We start from the raw sequence: 24,261 nt of genomic DNA, 5'->3' as shown, positions 1-24,261 counted from the left end.
TACAGCCCAGAAATTTTAAATAAAAATAAAATATGTTTAGGAGGTCGACTAGAGGCATAAATTTATATGAAACAGGATAGTTATATGAAAAGTTGCTCAACATATGGCGCAACGTAGCTTGTATCGTGAATTTTGAATTAAGAATCATAAGAGTAAGATATTTTCTTAGTATTTGCACTATTAAGATTTTAAAATCTTAAATCATATAGAGAAGACACTATTTCGTGTGTTCACAGTCTCCTGGAAATCGCCGACTTTCACGAAATATTTAAAAGGAACCACTAATTTGTACCATGAACACCAAATGAAAAATGACGCACATTATAACGGGGAGATGAGAACAGATTGAATATCATGTAGCCCGTTGCACCAATATGATTGTATACGTACTTATTGAGACTGGATACCTAGCTGAATGTCCTGAAAAATTTGTAACTCCCAAGAAGTTCGCCTTCGATCTTGAAGGTGCGAACATTTGTCATCACTGTGGCGCTTCGTTTTTCAATTGGTGTTCATGGTGCATATTAATGGCTTATTTTGAACATTTCGTAAATGTCGACGATGTTCATTTTGTGAAGTGTAATACATACATCCTATAGAAGGTTGATCTCTGCACCTGACGGACACGTATTTACTGTCGCCCTCCTGATGCACACGGTGAATCTTTAGCAGCTAGTATTTTTCCTGTCATCATAGTTCATACTACACTTTCAAATGAGCCTTACTGGAGATTTTACTTGCGGCATCGCACTCAAGGGATTTCTTGTATTTCTGAAAAGTTAGTACATAACTTTGCATACAACATAATCTTATTTAAACATTAACTACAAAAACCTTATTTTTCAATTTTAGAATATATATATATATATATATATCCAATTACATTTCGATTAAGCTCGACCTTATGAAAAGCGATTTTAGACAGCTACATTAAAAGGAATGCTTCATTGTTTAGCTACAAACTATTTAGGATTTTCTACTAACACTACTCTTTCACTTATAATACTACTTGCTTGTCATTTTGTTACTTTCATCATGCAGAAAAATATAGTACAATGAAATGTCGTGATTGGTTTAGTTACGCTTGAAGCTAAAAGCGTATTTCTTTAATTGAAATACGGTATATTTCTTTTTAAGACAGATATGAGTATACTGTAAATAAAAGTGTTTACTTTAAACAATTTAATTACCGGTGACTATCAGAAAAAAATTGAGCAACTTTTTTAGAAGAATTGACGTGCCTTACCACGTGATGGCAAGCATTGAGCATATAGCTTATTTTTTGTGTTATATTTATATGTTTTCCGTCTAAGTACTTTCTTACAAGTAGAAAGCTTGGGTTTGTTCGTGAACAATGGATCTATAATGTAACATTATTATTTGCCGTGATAGTTCTGATTTGGTAATTGTATCAAGAGAACAACCTCGTACCAAGAAGCTTTAGGTATAACTCATTCATGAGTAACGCAGAACAATGAAGAAATTTCTGTGTTTGCTGATCCTTACTATTCTGGTGGTTAGTAGATAGTCTATAGAGTACTAGGTAGTAACATTAAAAAAATCTACTTTCATTTCTAATACAAGTAAACAAAGAGTAACTTATGATAGTAAATGACTTCAAGTACAGAAATAAAATTTGCTTATAATAATTTTATTGAAAAACATTGCAAAGTCAGTTACATTTTTGTGAACGGGCCAGTGTATTAATTATCAGTGTTTCGTTTTCTTTCGAATTAAATGCCATTCGAAAATTGCCCCAAATTTCAAGATATATTTGCCAATTTTTTTGAATCAGTGGGTATATGCCAGCATTTTCCAAAAATTGTATTTGTTAATTCTGATAATATTTCATTGAAACACTACAATCAAATAAAAGGAAATCCTATAAACAAAAACTTGTTTAACAGTTTAAGTTTTGTACGTTATTTCCCGTTTTTATATTCGTAATTCATATACATTATTTATGCCTCGTTCTCTTTCTGGCTTGTTGTTATATCCTTTGTCCTTCCACCTCTTTTATTTCGGATTAGTTCTTGCCTTCTTATATTCGCAATGAATTATTAAAGTTAAATTTCTTTATACATATTTTTGCGCGCTACTTCCATCTGCGGTTCTACGTTCGTAACTACTAGGGATGGTGTCCCTTGCCCAGTACACTATCTGAAGAAGAGTGAACGAAGAAAGGAATTTTGAAAGAAACAAGCAGCCTTTGATCTGTATGTTGGGTACCATCCCATCATTTGCCTTGTGTGAATGAGGAAATCCCAACAAAATGTTACTCATGTTCGCTAGTCTCAAGAAGCTATTACACCTTTTAGACTGAGTTACCACTCCACAAATCGATCCCAGACCATTTCGCAGCAAAGACGACAAAGTTAGGGATTACGTTAGGTAGAACTTCAACTAAAATTAGAAGTTGTATAAGGAATGTACTTGAGTCGTTTGTCGGTAGCTGCCGTGTCTTCAAAGAATATAGGGATACAAAATTATTTCGAGAAATAGTTACAGTTTAACCTACCACCTCTATTTTAAAACTTTTAGAAGGAACTCGGGTAATGATTGGACACAATATTAAGAATGCTATGGAAAACCCGGAGGCGATTGAGCTCCTACTGTTGCAAAAATAGATTTGTCAATATACTACGTGATGCTGAAGGATTTGAGCAACTCAATAAATCTATTGAAATACAGTTTTATATTCAGAGAAAATTGAAAAACATATCACAGGGCACCGAACTTGAAGAATAATTAGAAGAAGCGGATAAAGACATTAATCAATTAGACAAAGTATGTAAAAAGGATGATGCATAGTTTTAAGAAAATAACAAAATACAGCCTCAAAACATATTGCTGACATAAAATTGGAAAATAAAGAATTCGGAAAATTGTACCATTAATATGTGGAAAATTACGTACATTAGAAACTGCTCTAGCAATTGCTGACGTAAATTTAACTTTTCGATTAAAATCAGAATGAGGCTTATAAAAATTCCCTATATAATAAATAGGATGTGTTCGATTAAAAAGGCATCGCTTGCTCTTAAACATAATGAGTTGTTTACTTTAGAATTATATTAAATACTATCAAGGAAACGATAACGATAGAGCAAAGACAACCCGAGACAGTAGAGGAACACTTTAACTTTAACTATTTAAATATTAAGAGTTTTCCGAAATATTATATTGTTGAGGTACTTATACAATACCGATCATAGTTGCAGCATTAGTAGATACTGGTTCTTTCGCAGAAGTAGTAGTGGCTGTTGAGAAATTATAGTCGATGTAAAGAAATAAACAAGAACTAGATTTTGAAAGAAACAGCTTAGCACTGGAAGTGAAAAACCTAAAAGTTGTCCTAGAAAGTCCAACAAAAGCTAAAAGTGATCAACAACTTCAACATACAGATGTCGGTGAAGAAACCATCCATAAAATATTTTAGTCTCCTTTATGAATGACAAAATACTAAGTAAATCTAACATAATTGAATGTGGTTCTCTGACAAATTTGAAAATGTCAAAACACAGTAGATATGCTACTTGAAAAATAATAATCTTAAGTACCTATTTAATTCTTATTGCATTGCAACACCTAAAGATTTTTATTATGTTGATAAATTTAAAATTAATTACAAACCTAGTCTTCTACAAAATTTTGATTTCGTTATTTCTAAATATTTTTGCGTTACAGCTTTAGTGACGTTATTCCTCTGAAGATTTCATGTTTATATTAATGGTGATAAGAATTTGTTTTGGAAAAAAACGTTTGAGTTCCTTTTATGGTTCAAGCAAAGAAACTTTTGTATTTCATAAATGAAAGTAAAAAATGTTTAAAAATATAATTATGATAGAGAAACATTTTTAAACATGTTTATCGATATCGTTGTTATTACAACTGTATATTAAACCTTATTTAAGCACAGGAAAAACGAAGGGATTGTAGGATAAGAGTGATATAGTATAATAGTACTGAACGATTATTTTATAATTCTATCATAATAGCTTTTCAAAATAAGGCAACAAAAAACAGTTTTATAATATATAAGATTGAACTTTTCAAAATGTATCGAAAAGTAAAACATGTCTACAACAGTTAAAGAATTTAAATGAGTGAAATGTGTTTAAAGTATTATGATGATGTCTACATCACATACGAACACTTTATAGGTTTAAAACCACTAAGACCACAACAGATTTAAATAACATTTGCAGACAAAGTTAGATAGTTGTTTGAACGTTAGAAATTTATACATACATTTGTTAACACGACGTTTATCTTATATTGTTATTATACAAACGTAACATTCAAAAGCTCTGAATATAAAACAGTAGGGAAAACTTCGTATGGGAGGCTAGGTTCAGAATTACCTTCTACTATATAATAATATAGAAATATTCGTTAATATTACAGTTTGAAAATACAACGATAGAGTAAATTTGTTGGATACTTACCTGAGCAAGAGAAATGTTAATATTTTAAAACGCAAAATAATTTATAAGCAACAATTTAACATAGATTCAAATTTTCATAAAACCAATTGCGCTAGATAATTCTGCTTCATATACACTTGCTATGGGAAAGGTCTCCGAACTTTTAAAGAAATAGATGTTTATGATAATTGTGTAGAGAAGATCTCTTGTTAAGCCAATTAAAAAGTAACATGTTAAAAATCTTAACTACTTAAATTTAGGCCAACTAATGGATACCAATTGCTCTACGTATGATGTGAAAATAATTAAATGGATTTACACCTTAACAAATATCTTCTGAAGTTATATTTAATCAATACTCTAATTAATTTTTACAAACTTCATAAGAAGAGTAAGTAGATTCGCTGTGGAGCTTCTGGGACAACCAGCTTAAAGAGGTAATCTTACATATAATATAACACAAGGATACTACACAGGGCATTAGCCACATCAGATCAGACAATATAATTTACTGATGAGTATTCTCAACAGCGCATATATCTTTATGTTGCATATTTACTAAACTTGAAAACTTATTGCACAATATTTTTAATGTCTGATGAATCATCATAATCGGATAATAAATAATTAAGTTATAATCTAAAGTCTGTATGTATTCAACCTTAAAATAACGTTAAAACTTTATTTACCACTAAATGTGTAGCGGTGAGTTTTTAATGTTGAATATCATGATATTTGTGAGGAAATTCGGGTGGGAGAAATACTAGGATGCAACTGAAAGCCAAGTGCTGGTATTTGTTCTTGTTTCCTTCAGGAATTAATTCATCTTATAGTTTAACCTTCCACTTCTACATGCTAAAGTCTCGGTTGCCCTGTATGAATCCATTCACCTACACAGCTCAAATCTGACTTTCCAATTTAACCCTGGTGTCAAAATTCTGCGTTTTCCTATTTTATTATTATTATTCCTAAATGGTACTATTCCCTACATAAAATCTATAAGAGACAATCAATATTTAACTGTCTTATCCCTCGTCGTAACTGTCATGTGTTTTCAAAATCTAGCAGGATGAAATATTTTAAAGTTTTCACCTTCGACTAATATATTTCTACTTTCTCGTTTTTTGAATCGTACGTAAAGTTTGTTTGACCAAAGAAATAGCATACTAAATTCTATTATCAATTATAGCCACTGCAAGTTCTACATAATCCTAATATTTTTTCTTCTTAATAGAAAGTGTTTTTTTCTAGAAAAGATGATCTTATACGTTAGCCTACTATTAATTAAGTTTTCTGGCTAATAATCCACTTCTAAGCTTCTACACTTTATTCTATTAAATACAGCAATATCTTTAAAAATGATAAAATAGTCATTATTAACAATAATTTGAGAAACACTTCGAGTTTTTAAAAGATATGTCTTCTTCACGTTGCAACTATCAAGTTTACTACCACTTTTAGTCTGATCTTGACATAGATTTATTTCAAAGATTATAATTTCAAATTAAGTATGTAATATTTTTCGAGCAAAATTGAATTGTAATAAAAGAATAATTCTAGTAATATGATTATTCGTGATTCTTATCGCATTGTTATACATACAATTAATGTATGATTTCTGGATCCATTGATGTCCCAACTTTAATTTAATCTTCTATTTCTTGAGAAACGATCGGTTCGTATTACTTACAAAAAAACAATCTAATCCAATAATATTATTAGTTTGTACAATAGAAAATTTAAAAGAATTACGAACGTATATCATCTGGATTTTCCACTTTTTCACATCCATTCCATATATGTAAGAGTGTAATGAATACTAGTATTACTTATTTTGAATTATGAAAATTATCAATCGCAGTTCACGAAACAATCTATCTTAAAGTAAAGGCCAATCTGTGATTCGCAGCAGTGTTTTTTCTGCATAAACTAAGAATCAAGTTTCATGAAAAAAATCAGAATAAAATTTTAAATACTACATAATTATTAATAAATTTTGATTTTGGTTTAAAAACTCATACTTATAAAAATGCACAGAAATGCATGCAGGAATTACCTTAATAGATTACATTCTATAACAGTGTAGTTATCATTTAATTTGTGGCAGATAAATTTAAATAAGGACTACTCTACATATACAGGAACAAGAAGTATTCGTGATTTACACAATTAACCAGGGAACGATCGAGTGTTGTTTTGTGACGCGTCCGGGTGACAGGTGGGCGCAGCGCTCACAATATAATCATTTCTATATGTGTTTATGACTGTTTATTTTTAACACATTTCTATATGTTCACATTTTGTGATATATTATTATTATTATCTGTTATCCCATAAACAATACCATTAGTTGATTATCATTGTCGCAGGATTCTCACACACAAGACACATCAAGAGACAGCTAGACGGCGCCTCAAGTCTGTGACCCCACTAGGGCGGATTTGAAACGAAAACATAAACCACTGAGACGGCCGCGCTCACCTGTTGACCATTCCCGGATTAATATTTCGAAGATGACCTGGGAAATATTTTTCCGTATACATTTTTCCATATGTCATTTTAAGAAAAATAAGAGAATTACGAATGTCTAAAAATTAAGTAGTAATATAAAATATCATAGTTACATACTTTTCAGAAGTTCAAAATAATCAATGGATTCAAAAATTACTGTTATTTAAGCTACATAAACAGAGATGTATATTAGGTAAAATAATATACAATGAAAGCAAATATTTGGAAACATCACTTATTTTAAATTATAAGTATATGTTATTAGCATTTTGACATTTAATTCATTTTTATTGGCCACAAATGAATGTGACATACTCGCAGATGTAAAGCAACAGGAACCTATTAACTAATAATGCCTAAAGAATGAACTGTTGCTTTGGTATACAGTTTATTAGAATTAAGTAGGTACTAGGATTGGATGTTTTAACCTGAACCAGTTTATCAAGATTTCATCAATAACTTAGGAGTTCCTCAAAGATCGTGCTACATTGTTAAAATCACTGTTGAGTCCTATATTGGGAATAGTGATGGGTAAATTCCTGGGAAGTTATTTTACGGGAATATTCCCGGGAATATTCCAAAAATGGGATTTTTCGGGAATTTATGTGCAATCACAAAGAAAATTGCATTCTATTGCTATATTATAATTTCAAAGTTAAAATGCTTTTTTTTATCACAGTATATTATTACGGTTGTCTCCAAAGGATTCTTTAAAATGTATATTCTGAACGGTACTATGTTACTTTATTAATATTTTATTATTTTTATAGAGTACGCATAAATGTATATTTACTTACAATATGTTCTATGAAAGTAAATATGAGGAAAAATAGGTATAGTAAGTCCACATACTTTTACACAGTTTTTAAACAGTTTAAATTTATAAGTAAGTGAACTTTCTAAACTTCACTCTGCTACTGATATTATAAACATTATTTTTTTAAATGTTATAAACAAATTAAATTGGGTAACTGCCATAAGATACATGTCTCACCAATTTATCAGCATTTGAGCATATATTCACAAAATTTGCAAGATACTGACTTATCTTTATAATTTAGAACATAACATTCTGACACACGACCTTTCTTCTTACCTATTTCTCGAAATTTCATGCGTTAATTCACATGTAATAGAAGTCCGAGTACCTTTTCCGAAATTCGAGTCAGAGACAGGGGACAGACCGACGTCTATTACTAGCGATGGTTCGAGTTGTTTTAATTGTACTTCATCCCTATTTCTACATAATTTCTATATTACTTTACAAACTAGTTCCTTTTCATCTACTGCAAATGGAAATGGAACTAAGAGATCATATGATTAGTTATATAAAGTAGTCAACGAATTTTATTTTTTTAACCTCCAAATTATTTAAAGCCTAGAAGTAAATCATAATAAATGAAAATAAAGTAATGGAAATAAATTCCTTCCCGGGAATTTATAAGCCAGAGGAAAAACCGGGAATATTCCCATTTTTAAAATTCCTTCCCACTGGGAATATTCCCAGTGCCCATCACTAATTGGGAATCGCGCAATACTGTATAATTTATTTTTGTTCGTTTTGGGAGGTCTTACTAGTTTTGAACGTTTAAGCAAGTTTATGTTGTCGACATTATTATTTCATTGTAAGATTGTGTGCTCATGCACTTGACCCATAGGCAACTATGAATTGTTAACAGATTCTCATTATAAAATTGCATTAAGCTGGAACGCAGAAAGAAGTTACCTCCTCCAGAGAGAGATAGTCCTCTTGTGATGATTTTATTCTATTGCAAGCATATTCAATATGTCTGAAAGTTACGTGACTCATCAAAAATCACTCAGGGTTCCCTAAACGCGGCTAAATTGACAGGTTTTATACTATTTTAGATGTGTACAGGGGACACTAGCTGCAACTGGTCAATGATACTATTCTTATTATAACAATAGTATCTAGGTTATCACATCCACTATTGAACTTAAGTTTCTGCAAATAAGTTTTCGCGGGAAAATTAAAGAACTACCTATCAAAGTAGCCCATTGGGTGGGCCTACTTTGACAACTTATACATTTGCTGCCTAAGTTTTCCCACGTATGGGGTTATTTTAACATGTAATTAATGTAAATTCAGTGTGAAACACTGTTTTGGTTCTGTGTACACTTATATACTGTATGCTTTTAACCAGGAAATCTTGATTTTTCCTACATTATTATACATCATTATAAAGTTTTCCTTCAAGCTTTACTTTTAACATACCTTTACATGTAACAACGCAATCGTAACAATCGTAACAAGCATGCTGTGGATTTTTGATCCAATATCACAAAACCCACACACCCGTTTTTCGCACCTGACACATTGAATCCACTCTTTTCGAAAGTCACACATACAGATGGCAGAGATGTTTTCGTCATACCCTTTTATTTTCTTAGCCTTCTTTCCCTGGCGAATTTTCTTTTAGAGCTGTTATAGTTGTCCGGTTTCCACTTCTTCGACGACCATCTCTTCATTACCAAGGGCTCTACGACGTGTCTCTCTCCCACCCTCATATCCGGTCTCAGTTTCCGGTTTTTCTTCCCGTGGCTGCACCCGTTTTAGGAGTAAAAAAAATCTTATTACCTCACTTCCCTCTGCTAGTCCTCGCTCTGGTGTTTGACCCTTCTCTGGAATCGTGAAGAAACTGCAGGAGACTTGTGTCTATGTTTTTCTCGACTTGTGTGCTATCAGGCACTTTGGGTAACTTTGGGAGGGAGCTTCAGCGTTTACGGTAACCAGTCTGTATTGTAGAATCCTGCCTTCAGGATCTCGCCAAGGACTCCATGAATCGGGTCAGTAGATCAAGGAACTGTTCCTTGGGAATCGACCCGCTTCGTCGGGCCTCCTTTCACTCATTATGGGTCTTCATTTCTTTAGTTTCACGTGCAGTGGCTGAAACACATTTACGTGCAGTGGCTGAAACAGATGCGTAGAGATGCAACGGCGCTCACAGTAAAGAAGAATCACTCATATGTCAAAGTAGCCTCTCTTTATGTCAAAGTAAACCCCAATGTCGAAGTAGCCTCGTTTTACGGTACGTGATTTCACGAATCCTCTTTATGTTTTATTTTATTTCGTTTAAGGGTTGGGTCTTTGAGGAACCTTTCTCCAAGCAACCTGTATACCCCTTCTTTGGATGCGATAGTAAATTTATATTCTTAATCAAGTTTTGTCAGAATGGCATTCAGTGAGTGTGCGTACAGATTTCGAGGACACCATATCATCCTAAGGATCCCAAAACTTTTAGGTCACCAGAGACTATTAAATGTACCAAATATATCTCCATATATGCCAATGATATATCTACTTAGTACCTGAACTCATCATCACCCGCACTGTGTAATTAAGTCGTCTTCATTAGACTTCCGGGAATGGAAACATAGCGTTTGGCAACCAATTTATTTTTTGGGGGGGAGTACTGAGTCAATTCCCGAATGAGCAACCTTCCTTGTAAGTAACAAAGCTTTCGTTTAGCAGATACAGGTACCAAACGCTCAAAGAACTATCAACATAATCCAGTAATTGTTTCGCTCCACTTATGAGTATACAAAGAACTTACAAATAACAGAAGAATCTGAATTGATGTCGGGAAACTGTTTGCAATTCTCAATTCAGCGTAATTCGGTGCATTTAAATCACCTCTTAAATTCTAAAAGACAAGAAAAGTTTTAAAATGCAGGCCATTGTTATAGACCACATTCCTTACAGAAAAAACTGGTTTTCTTCGTATTTTTTTTTTTTTTTTTTTTTTTTTGGTGTGTGTGTGATGCTAAGTTTTAAGAACACTTAATTTCATACTATAATTTCAGTTCTGTAAATATTAATATGAATCTTATACTTTTCATTTCTATAAGCTGCAACCAATCCAAGGATATATAGCAGAAGGAGTAATAAGAAATTGGAGTAAGTAGATTAACTCATTGCATCAGTAAGTAAAACTTTATCTTATAATATGTAACTTTTATCAATATATTTATATATCTATCAAGATATTTAAAGAGATAACTTTGCAGTAAATACGGAGTGTCACAAAAGAAATGCAACACAATATTTGATTGAGTATATTCTTTGAAGTAAGAATGATCGAAACCTGATTCTTGTGAAAAGATTAGTGTTGTTTACACTGATAGTTTAAGAATAAAACTAATGAGACAAAACATAATGTTGACTTTTAGTAATTTTTTAAATGACCAAAAGCTTAATTCAAAAAAGTAGCAAATTGTTTATAATCAGTTGCGAGGAACAGAAGATAGAATTAAATGCGTAACTACTTAATGTAAATGTTTAGAACATATCATTTTTTTCGAATGGAATAAAGACTGTATGTTGTTTTCCAGCGTTACAGTTCTGAGGGCTTTTTTTTTAACGTATTATGTAAAATGCATTTTTAAAATAAAATAGCGCATTCTGGCAAGCACCTTTCAGCTGAAATACTGCCATAGTTGTAACTCATCCTCACACATGTTGGGCAATGTGATTTATTAAAATTGATAAATTGATATTTTGCAAAGAAAAAACAAAAAGGAAGAAACAAAGATAAAATAATTACTCATCGGCATCTGGCAACTCGTACTGGCATTGAAAATATACGTAAGTCTTTATTCGCAGTATAATTTTGCTTCTGGTGAGATGTTTATCTACTTTCGTTGTGAATTCTATTGTATTACGTTAATTGTTGACATTGTTTTTAGCACAACACCGTGTCACATCAGAAAGAGAACACGCTTTATTAAGTTCTATTTTAAACCTATTAGTATAAATCAGTTACAGTACGACTTCAAAAAATCTTTCCCAACTCAATAGTTGCAAACAAAAGAAAAATAAGGTGCCATGTGCAACGATTCCGTGAAACTGGTCCTGTTTGTGACAAACCTGGCTCAGGTAGAGATAGAGTACTAACTGAGTAGGCCCTTCACAAGGTAGAGGTATGAATGATAAATTCTCCCAGGAAGTCTGTTCGGAAACTTGCCGCCACTCCGATGTAAGTAAAAATACCGCTCACAAAATCATATACAAGTTTAGAATATACCCGTACACAATTTGTGGTATACAAGAATTAAAGGATACTGGGGGTGAAGTACGAGTGAGGTACTCGGCCACCCAAAGGTAAAAGGAAGTATCTACATTTTGCTCATATTGTGCAAAACAGTAAATAAAAATAATAATTTTGATAATTAACGTTACTGTTAAAGGCTTTGTTTTCTTATCGGCTTCAATAAACACTTTGTAGATACTTCCTTTTAGCAAATGGTTCCTTTTAGCACTTATTAAATACTTCCTTTTGGGCAGGTGTACTGTAATTGGTTCAATTCCTTAATTATATATTATTCTGGGGATATATTGGATAAGATCCTTTACACCCACGAGGCATGGTTTTATTTAAATGGTTAATAAATGGCCAGAGCTCTCGTTACCGTCCACCAAGAATGTACATGTGTTACATAAAGTATTTTTGCTGAAGTATTGTTGCTAGGATGAACTTTCTTTAATTTTTGAAAAGTTTTTTTCTTAATACGTAAAAAATATCATTTGCAACTGTCAACGCTACAGAAAAACCTGCAGTTTTGTCCCATACGATAAATCATGATGCGTTCTAAACATTTATATTAAGAATTACTGTGACTAAGTTTTTCTGTTCCTAGTTCAACATAACGTTTTGTCGCATTGGTTTAATTCTCAAAATATGTCTATAGGCAACAGTAACTTTGGTCACCAAAGTAATATCATTCTTACTTTATACACATCTACACGATCAAAGTAGGGTTGCGATTCTTTTGAGACACTCTGAAGTTAAATATAAATCTAATAAGCTTAAAAGCGGGTTTTTCTTTGTATAATGTCACATTCTATTGATAAGGCTGCTAGCTGTTACCAATTTAATGCTATGACCTGTTCATGATCAATGAAAATGAAATCGGAGGATCAACAAAATGAGTTATTTATCTACGAGTATTTATCTATAAAATTGGAATACACACTATTGCCTAGGTAATTATTTCTAGGCAGTAGTGTGTGTTCCAGTTTTGAGTGAATAGAACCGAAACACAAACAACATATAGCTATCAGTTTTTTTCTCCAAAGTTGGGCAAAAATCTACCGAGTATTTATAAATTATCACACGATTGTATTATTGAATAGAAACATTAATTAACAATTGGATTATTTGAATATCCCCGGACCCCGACCGGAAGATATCAACTGATCTAAACCAAATTAAAATACAATGTTTTTAGGCTCTATTTGAAGACGTTAAAACTATTACATTACGAAAACATTTAATTCAAAAATTTAAAAAATAATAGCAAAATGATTTTTTTTTCATATTTTGTCAAAATTTAGGGTGTATGCGCGACCAGAGGATTTGAATAGATTTTGATATTTTTTAAAATTTTTCCTTGTGTATATAATTCGCAAGTTTTCCGCGCTATTACAACTTCGAAATAAAAAAAAATGAGTTCTTTCGGCCCATCCTAATATATATATTACAAGAATACGTTGTATGAAATTAGTGAGGTAAATTATTTGTCACTAAGTGACAATAAATTATACATGGTCATAAGATTTTGTAAATATTTTTTTCTATATCGAAGTCTTTATTAATTTAAACTGATGATGTAAACATAATACATAAGATATTTTTATGAACATATAAAAAACATACATCTAAAATTAAATATAGTTTTATTTCATTAATGTAACTTTATTCTGTTTAAAATTTTCTTTTCTTTTATAACCATGTTCCAACTCTTTTAATTTCGTTATTGGATCTTCTTTCTTCAAATTTACTTTTAATGTTCTCAGACTCGGGTATATATTCCTTATTCTAATACATATATAGATTTCATATCTACCAAAACTAGGTAACTTCTCTCCCAAACGTAGCTTCTTTCCTGCAAATATGTTAAATATTATGTTCTAATCTGAAATTTAAGATTGTCAACCAGCAGATAATTGTGAATAATTTCTAACAAATCTGCGATAGTTCAGAAATAGGGCCAAGTTAGCCATACCCTTATCAAGGTTCCTGTCTACGGTAATTGCGAAACATGATCAAATACATGTGACGGTCCTAAATTATAGTGCATATTATCCTAGAACATTTAGCTCTCATGTTTGCTGACTTTGCGAATTATTCGGTATGAAATATTACTGGAGTTAAAATAATTTTAATCAAAGATTTGTAAGGCTTGTAAAATTTCATAGCAAATAATTGTTAGAATATTTGAACGAACACAATGTTTTACTTGATTCCATGAGGAGGCTGCTTTTCACCCTCGATATTTCATTTATAAATACAGATACTAACATGAAGAGTCCACGTAAGAAAGGTGTTTTGGTAGCAGGAAAATGGTATAGATTCAAGCATTTTTTTACTCGAATTCCTCTTTTCACCGTGTCTCCACAAAAGTTAATTTTATGTTAGAGAACTTGAACAAGAAATGGAAATAAACAACTTATTCGAATTTGAACAAGAAACATATTATTCTAGAACATTAGATATTAGTCATTCAAACTTAGCTACATTAATTGCAGCTAGGAGATCTATATATCAAATAAAAAAAGTGGGACGAAAAAAAGAAAAACAAGTAAATACATTTTTGTACTTCTCCTTTGAATAATGTTGCAACCTTTTTGGCTAGGCTGCAAGTGTTTTCAGATTCTTATTTCTTATAATTTATTTTAATTTCAGTAGCAGCCATAAGAGGTAAAAGGAAAAATAATTCCAGAGGAATGAGTTTGAAATGTAAGTATGATATGCTATTTATGTTGTTGTAAGATGTTTAATTCGCATTCACGCTTATCAATAAATTCTGAATGTAACTCGTGTATCTGTAAATGAAACTACAATTTATTAATGATTTCTTTTCATGAAGAACAGCACAGAACAATAAATTCTTATTTATTTATCAAACTATTGTTTTTATCGATTAGATGTTTCGGTTGAAACAAACAGATCTCTGGTTTTACTCTGCACATCCCTCTATCACTAGGCCCGGAAAGGTAAGCCGAAAATTTTTATTAGGAAGACATTATAAACTTACATGTGTATGAGGTGGTAGGATGGGAGTGTATTATAGCATTCAGAAGGTCTTGGAAAAGCAAACAACTTTCGCACAAATATTTTCCCGTGTCTGATATGTTTACGAACAGCTCAATATTTTCTTGTGAGTTTATGTGCATTTAGATAAAAACCCCAGTATATATATAAATCACAATTGCATTAATTGCTAGCGTGCGCCAATAAGAGTATCAGTTCAATTGTGGCTATTTTTAAACAATCATTGGACGATATATTTTCTATAAAAGCTTTCTTTTGTTCTCTGAGATCTTTTCATTGATAGATCAAATTACAATAATTTAAAATTCTTAAATTGGCCACTCTTGTTCATGATATTGAGGTAAGGATACAACTCCAATCAATTCACCTAATGCGAGTTTCCTATATCGCTTTTTGTTTCATCTTTTTATTTCCACCATTTGTCATTATGAAGTACTGGGCGTTTATTTTTAAATTTCCTGTTTAATCTCACAAAGTAGATTTATTGAATCGTTTAAGAGAAACAGTGAAATCTAATAACATTCAGCGGATCACGAAAAGTTATACTTTCTCATTTTGATAATTTTTCAACTTTCTGTCACGGTGACTAAGTTTACATTATAAATGTAGTTATTGTAAGTTTAAAATGGAAATGGAAAGTGGTTCAAAAAATTAATAATTTTACAATTCTATTCGTATTTTCTTCTAATTGTTCAAAATTGCATGCTTAGTCGTGTAAATGTAGACAACTCTTCACTTCTCGGCCTAGCCATAAAACAATAGTGCATTCAGACTATTCAGTGTTCATACATTCCCATATGTTCACATTCATTAGTTGCTTCTAAATGTTTGTTCCATTTCATCGTTTTATTCATCCTATATGTTCCATAAAAACAAAATAGTGCTACATAAAAGACACACAAAAGTATTAAAAATTACAATCAATCAATATATATATATATATATATATATATATATATATATATATATATATATATATATATAATATGATACTAAATCTATACATTAATAATCATTATAATTAGCTTACTATCCTTACTCGTGATTTCGAAAAATGACACAACTTTCCTCTTCTCGTTTCTTGTTCCGCTCGTGCATGCCGATCGATTATATATTAACATGAGCTAAATTTAACATAATAATTTAACATTTTATCTACATCTGAAGATTAATGTTTCAATACTTTCCTTATAGCAATTTCTACTCGTGTTCGGTTATACTCCGAATTTCATTTTCTTCTCTTTCCTTTTTAGGCTGTACATTGAAAGAACTGATAAAAGATTACACGTGGTCTATAGTGGATTTTTTTACAAAAACGAAAGTAGCCAATCTTTATAGATTTCGCGGCGCTGAACACGAATATCACATTTAAAATTAGCTTGTAGCTCAGGGTTGCCAGTAAATGTGGAATTTACCTTAAAAATTCAGGTTTTTCACATTTATTTTGATAGATTTTACTCAGGAACGTATAATTATGTCTCTATTTATCGTTGCGGAATGTGTTATACCTCTTTCTATTTGCCGATGACCGTACTTTCTGCAAATTCAACAATCATTCCCATAACAGCTACCGTTGGGAAATTATATACCCATATATTCGAAAATATCCCTTTTTAAGAGAAAAATCCGTTTTCTTATTTTTTATTGGCAATCCTGAAAAAGTAAAATTATAATTTATATTTGAAAAGTAACCTGTCAATATTGGAAATGTTTTCTGCAAATGTCGTCATGATCGAAGCGAGCCGAACTGTGAAAAAAAAAAAATATCACTTCTACCGAAATGCCAAAATTTTACATACCTTTACAACATGTACATTAAAAATGTAATATTGACTTCCGCATGCCGAACAGAACTGTAGGTCATTACATTCAGACAATGTAGCTATCATTTCGGTAGTCTGTACTGGGGTGGGGGATTTTATGTACTGAAACTTTGCACGAAAAATCCCCTTTCTGCAAAATTCCTAGTGTTTCTCCCTACAGCTGGCAATCCTGTAATACATAACTGGACAGAGTGCTGGAAAAGTTATTCTAAGACTAGTAACATTATGTGCCATCAAGAAGACCGAACTGCGAATAAATAATATCCTTTGAACTGAAATCCCGCAAATTTCCCCTGTCTACTACATTTTTGGCCAAAAAAATAAATTGGTTCTCGGACCTTCCTTGTTGCTGCACAAAAGTAAATTGTACACAAATTTATTGCCTAGGATAAAGGAATGCACTCACCTTCAATGAATGCGCCGTTTCTTTGCCTTTCTCTTGTAGGTTGTGAACGATGGGAGATGGGAGTCTAACGATGGGAGATGGAAATTTATGATAATTCTTTATGGGCGGGCTAACTTTACATTTGGCGTGAAACCTTATTTCTCGAATAAAATTGTTACTTTTGCAAAACAAACTTTAATTTTAGCAAAACTAACGTAAACTAACGATAAACTAATGATAGAAGTTGGAATTTTATGAGAATTCAATATGGGCGGGCTAATTCACAGTTGGCGGGAAACTTTATTTCTAGAATAAAATCGTTATTTTGCTTAACTAACGATAGTTTTCGCAAAACTAACGTAAAGTAACGATGTGATATGAAAAACTTTTGAAATTCGTTTGTGGGCGGGGAACCGTGAAGTTGGCCTGCCCATTTATTTCTCGAATAAAATCGTAATTTTAGCGAAACTAACGATAGTTTTAGCAAAACTAACGTAAACTAACGATAAACTAACGATGTAAATAAGAAAAAGAAAAATTCGTTAGGTTTGCGGGACAACTTCACAGACGTAGTGCAGGATATTAACTGTAGGCTTTAGTTATTTTAGTAACTAAGCAATGGTTCTCTTGCCCAACAATTGTTGTCTGTAAATGCCATATCGTAAGAGCGATTTAGTGGTTCCACGGAAATACCACGATCAGCATTTAAAAATCCATTCAAAACTAATTGACATCTAGACCTACTTATATTCCTGATACTCATTTTTCTAAACTATATCAACAGTATTAAAAAGAAAAAACCCAGCGTACCTTCCAACATCATTTCTATTAAATTGTATGCTATTCAATAACTGGAATTAATTACAAACAGGCCTACACTTCCGCGTATAGCCAATCTGACCTTTCCGACTCTTCTATAATGAATTTCTTTTCATTCATTAAACTTACTATAAAGGCAACAAAGACATGGTTATACCTTTAATAATCCCAATTGTATAATTACCAATTATAAGAGCTTGCATAATAAAGCCATTTTTTATTCTGCCACTTGAGAAAAAATATTAGAATAGATTTGTGAAGTTGAAATTTGTGTAACGTGCTTTAAGTAATGACGATCCAATACCTGAACATCAGTGGCCGAGGAGGAGCTAATGGCAAACTCCAGAATTAAATTTCTGCCGGAAAATTAATTGTGGAGGGGTCCATTAGTTCCTCCTTGGCCAGTGACGTTGTGATATTGGTTCGCCATTATTTAACGCACGTTAAAAGTTCAAAAATTCATTAAGCACTTTAACGTACTCTTTCCACCATCCTTATTCACCACAAATTCGGCTATTGCGCACACATCATAGACGAAAAATCGTTGATTAAATTCCCACATTAAGTCATAGGAAAGTCTTTTAACTGATCCGTTAATAAGGTTAATTATGCTAATGAGAGAAGGCACTGATGTCATTCATACATACGTGCTCGACACTTGCTGTAGGAGTAGATAATGGAAATAGAAAAGAGAGTGTGCATTCGTTTCGCAGGCGTTCAGAATCAGAAGTAATGAGCACTACAGTTCTAACATAGCTATATCCATATAATCACTCTATCTCATTATATATATATATATATATATATATATATATATATATATATATATATATATATATATATATATATATATATATATATAGCGAGAGAGAGAGAGAGAGGTTTGACAAAAATCTAAAACGCTTGCAAAAGTGTGAAAATAATACCTAGTATGGTGCGGGGTCTCCTTTTGCGTCCAAAACAGCTTGAAAATTCAAATCATAAAGATTCTTGAGGTGTCATTTACTCAAGTAAATTAAGAACGTCAAGAATATGTTGTGATCTTAGCAAAACCTTACCTTCTTGCTTGTATCTTGAGGCAGACTCTAAATAACAGTTTTGTTTTTAAATAATTATTAAATAAAATAAAGCAATATGTAAAATGTTTAAAATATTTTAGGTAGTACGTAGTTAAATAAACATAAATCACATGCAACATACGTTACAATCAGATAACTCGACACATGTGAAAATAGATTTTACTGGAACAAAGATGGTCCATGTAAAACAGTATTATAAAGTTGGTTTCGTAAGTTACTGTTCTCATATTTCTAAGGAAAAAAATAATGTAAAGAAATACCACTCAATGTTCGGATATAATGTCGATCACGGTTGGCTGTATGCTTCAGTGTCTATACTACTATCCATTTTTAATTTACTGGAGTATTATTCTCTCTCTCTCTCTCTCTCTCTGTATATATATATATATGTGTGTGTGTGAAAGTTTCCCCACACCATTAGTAGGTGGAATACTTTAATTTCCAGAACAAGAACTGTTAATTGCTAAATGTTTTACAAATATTTATAAGACGTTAGACTTCCAATATACACACACAAAAAATATCACGGCCCTTATCCTAATATCGAAATGTTGCATTGATTTGAATACTAAATCTTGATTGTTTGCTTTGTTTGTTGTCTCAATATGATTCTTAAAAAGGGTTTCTAATGAATGAAAAGCAATATTTGTTTTCATTTAAAACTCAGTTTAAAGTAAACTACGTAAAATCATACCTTTCTCCTCAAAGTGTGGTTCAGTCCCCCAAAGAATGAAGTACATTTTACTTCCTTGTATAGTTTATTCAAGAAAGCGCTGAACCAAATATTAGCAGAATTGATTCAAATGAAGTTATTCTTAAAGAATTGTGGAACTTATTCTTTAGGAACTCTTGAAACGACAGTCATCAGTAGTGGCAATTACAATAATATCCTATCATTATTACAGCAAGATAACAACGCATCTCAATACATAATATTCTAATGTATTGTGAATATAACCATGACACTCACTAGTAATTAGTACACTTAGCGTTCAATAAGTTTTACACAGATGGCTATAATATTTTTATTAACTGGAATATGGTAATAAAATTACAGATAAATGTACCTTGGTTCTTTGGTTACAAGAAATTCGCTTAGTGCAGCCTCCATCTACTGTGATACATCTCGTTAAACGTTCTTTCCATGCATTCAATGTACTTTGGTCAAATTCAGGTGACTGACTTTTACACCATTGTTTCACAAAGAAACGAGGGCATTGTCCTGTTGGATGTATTCTCTCACAGACATGCCTTAAAATCACTGAAGAGGAAGAAATCCTACGGAAACAAGACCAGACTATAGAAAGACTAAGGCACGTCTTTCCATCTTATTTTCATAATTTTTTGCTTATTATCATGGCTGTATAAGGCTTGGCATTTTCATAGTGAAATGTGATCATTTTAAACCTCAAGTCTCTTGGAGAAGAGAGCTCGTCGTAAATTATCCGGTGGTTCTTTCATCATATTTGTTTATAAACCAGATTATCGCAAGTTTTGAATACGCTGATTGTTGTAATACTTATAAATGCAGCTGGTTTTAAAATAAAATTATAATACTATAAAGTAAATTTAAGTGGTTACAAATTGAATTCAATCTTTCTTGGAGAATTTATCTACACCAATAACAATTTCGATATATTCCAAATGTATTTTTTATTTGTTGTTAATTCCAATATATTAATAGTCGTTCTGTAGAAATAAAAAAGACTACGCTTATGGTGTAGGATAATTTATTTTAAAACTAGGAAGAACACTTTTTTTTAAAAAAATCTAGTATTTAGCTTTCAACAGAAATCCAAAATATGAAGTTACAATGTATTAAGAGAATAACTAAATTGAATTAATTGACTAGATTAAGAAAATTTAGAGACTAAGTTCTAATGGACAGAGATTTCAGATCTACTGAAAAGTGACCCCATTGTTCTATATATTCAATTGGCGATGCTTGAAGAAATGATCTCGAATATAAGTTTTGTTATAGCCAATTGTTCGTTATAGATCAGAATTGCTACTTCCTTACATCATGTAGACCAGACAATGCTTCCTTATGTTCAACAGTTAACAACTATGTGCACAGGAAATTATATTCATTATGTGGAAAATATAAACTGAAAATCGATTTAACATTAAAATATGACTGATATTGATAAAAAGACGAATTATTAGAAAATGTAATTATTAACATTTTGGCAAACTCACTCGTGCCCAATGTACGAGAACTTCAAAATATGAAGGTTCGTAGTCAACGGATAATGTTAAACTATCAGTAAAGTTTAAAATCACGAACATCTTAAATTTATTAGGACATTATCAAATTTTCTCTTGGAATGAATACAAGAAAAGCTAATAATTTTACCCCATCCAAAATAAGGCAGGAGAAAATGCCGTACTCTACACAATGCTTCAATAGTAATAATCTGAGCCCAGTGGATTCATGGAACTGATAAAGAATTTTGGTATTAGTGGTAGATAATGTACTTATGAATTGTCAGGTGGTAATGTAAACGGAAGTAAAACTAATTCGTAGTTTAGTAAAATGAAAATAGTTTAGTAAAAATCAATAAGAATGCACTTCAAAACCGTTAAGTTGCATATAATAAGACGAAGTTCTGTTCAATTATGAATCTGCTTGAGCTTCGTAATATAATAGATTTTGATGATCACAGTGATCTTTAAAATCTAAATTTGAATGTAGATGAGTAAGATTATATTAGAACTAAGATGATTATACATGTTTTACTATGTATTTTACCACCATTGATATATACGCTAAATTCTTATATAACGATATGCTCGTTTCCCAGGTTATACAAGAAAATATAAATATAAAGGAAAATATTTTAACTCGAAATAATTTTGCTCACATTAATGTGCTGCAAACTTAATTTGAAATAAAAGAGAAAGTTGAATATAAACAACTTTTTTATCATTAATAGCAATCTCTTCCTACCACATCAATTAGAGTTTTGTAATTCACATAGAATTCGCAGTTTTTTTCATATAATTCATGATCTTTCATATCATATCATATCATATCATATCATATCATATCGTATCATATCTTTTCATATCATCATATCATTGAAAATAGTTCTTCTTGCATGTGCGAGAGCTTACAATGCAGTACCTTCCGAAATATCTGAGTAGATAGAATTGTTTACTTTTAAACGTAGAATAAAGAATTTTCTTTTCCGCAAAGTAAAACCTAGCTTCAGTATCCATGTCTTTCCTTGCACCAAGTAAATTATTTTCATATGCATTATATAGTATTCCCTTATTTATAAAATCGTTTTATTTTTAGTTTATCTTGGGTTTGTTTATCTTGGTGGTAAGACGATATATATAATGCAAATAAATTAAATTCAAGATGAGTTTGTCACAACATGAAATTAATTTAGATTTGTTTGATTTCAGGTTATGACCGTGGCTAACCAATATCGATGCAAACTACAAAACCAGTTACGTTATATTTCAAGATGCAAGTAACATATTGGTTTGCATTTATTCCTGTAGAACTACTTTAAATATGGAGAAACGCAAATACATCTACATTCCTAAACTGGTATTTTGTGGCAAAAATAATACAAAATATTAGCAATCATTAATTTTCTAACTTAATTTATTTGTGTTACGCATTGTCTCGTAAAAGTATTTCTAATGTGTAAAATGTTGAAACTACTAGCTTTACCTCTGTAAATATTACTTGCTTTAATAAATCATATGAAATTCGAATCCCAATTTTTTCATATGTTGCGTAACTATTGAGTTCGGTTTCCTAAAACTGAGCCGGAAAATTTTGTACGTATATTCCGAATACAAAAATTGGAATGTGCATGGAAGTGTACAACTGCTTGGAAACTGTAATAGCAAGCTCACGAGAAAGTTAGATGTTCACCTGGCATAAACTTATTTCTCGATTAATGAATTTCTTAATATGTGTTCATACAATAGTGTATATCTCTAGACGAATAATTCTAAGTGTCAAGAGAGTGTAAGACATTATAATTTCTAATCATCTGAGTGGCATATATTCAAATGCTAGTTTTCTTCGGAGAGACGTTGTAGACAATCGACAAAATACGCAAAGCACATTTTGTATGAATGTGTACAACTCTCGATGATTAATAATAAACTGTGTGAATATTGTGATAAGTACTACTTATTGTTCGGAAAATATATTTCTACAAAAATAAAACAATTCAATGGAATATTGAATAAGAAAACACTTTAAAGGCAAATCCTCTTAAACTTAATTCACCATACTATGGAACGTCTGGTAATGGATTGTTTGTGTACAACATCCTTAATTTCATGGAAAAGACATATACGCTTAATGATTTCTAATGGTTATCTATTCTTAATTTAAAGAAAGTGTGAATGGCGTTGCACATTGATTTATATTTTTCCTTTTTTTCTTCTATTGGGTTCCACTATTGATCTCGTCATTACAGTTGGAAGTAGTCTGCCTTCAGGTGGAAGAACAATACAAAGAATTGTAGTCCATGGAAGTTACAACACATTTCACCAACAACTGTAAGTACCTGAGAGGAGCTGGAAGATGATCACCAAAGACAGAGCTGGATATCGTGGTTTCTTTTTAAAGAGGTTGCACAGAGTGCGTTAAATCTCAAGCCATTAGTGACAATGTGTGGAGAGTGCGCACTGTCGCTCAAAACCGTAGACAACTGGCTGGATGGCTGGGAAAATGTCAGCGCATCTAAGAAGAAGGGAATCAGTTCTGGGATTAAGGTGACTCTGACAACACCAGTGAACATTTCAAGAGTAGATCGTCTTATTCAGAACAGTAAGTGCATTAGTTCATGAACCTGGAGGCGTCCAAACACTGGCACAAATTTCCTATCAACTTCCGCAGCCTGTACAATCTCTTCCCACAAAAATAATGTATGCAGAGATGTCCTTTGTTGATCATCTTCCATGTTGTTCTCTCACGCACTTACAGCTGTTGGTGAAATATGTTGCAGTTTCCAGGATTACACTTCTCTGTATTTCCCTTCCACCTGAAGGCTGATCTAAGTATTTCTTCTGCCAAATGTAATGACAAACTGAATGGTAGACCGTTGTAACGCCCCTTCCACCTAGCATACACAGAAAGCTTCCAGTCCGACAACTATTATCATTCAA

At 31.7% G+C, this 24,261-nt stretch overlaps 1 long non-coding RNA gene across 1 annotated transcript; it reads left to right on the top strand.

Annotated features, from left to right (window-relative positions):
• The first annotated feature begins 1,318 nt into the window (after positions 1-1,318).
• On the top strand, positions 1,319-22,805 carry LOC145683465 (uncharacterized). Its single transcript, XR_014131112.1, has 4 exons — positions 1,319-1,516; positions 10,809-10,857; positions 14,645-14,698; positions 22,534-22,805. It is a non-coding gene; the product is annotated as an uncharacterized LOC145683465 (long non-coding RNA).
• The last annotated feature ends 1,456 nt before the right edge of the window (positions 22,806-24,261 follow it).

This window comes from Thermobia domestica, chromosome 4 (assembly GCF_964235325.1).
Source record: "Thermobia domestica chromosome 4, izTheDome1.hap1.1, whole genome shotgun sequence".
NCBI classification, from domain to species: Eukaryota; Metazoa; Arthropoda; class Insecta; order Zygentoma; family Lepismatidae; genus Thermobia; species Thermobia domestica.
This window is presented reverse-complemented; position numbering and strand designations above follow the sequence as displayed.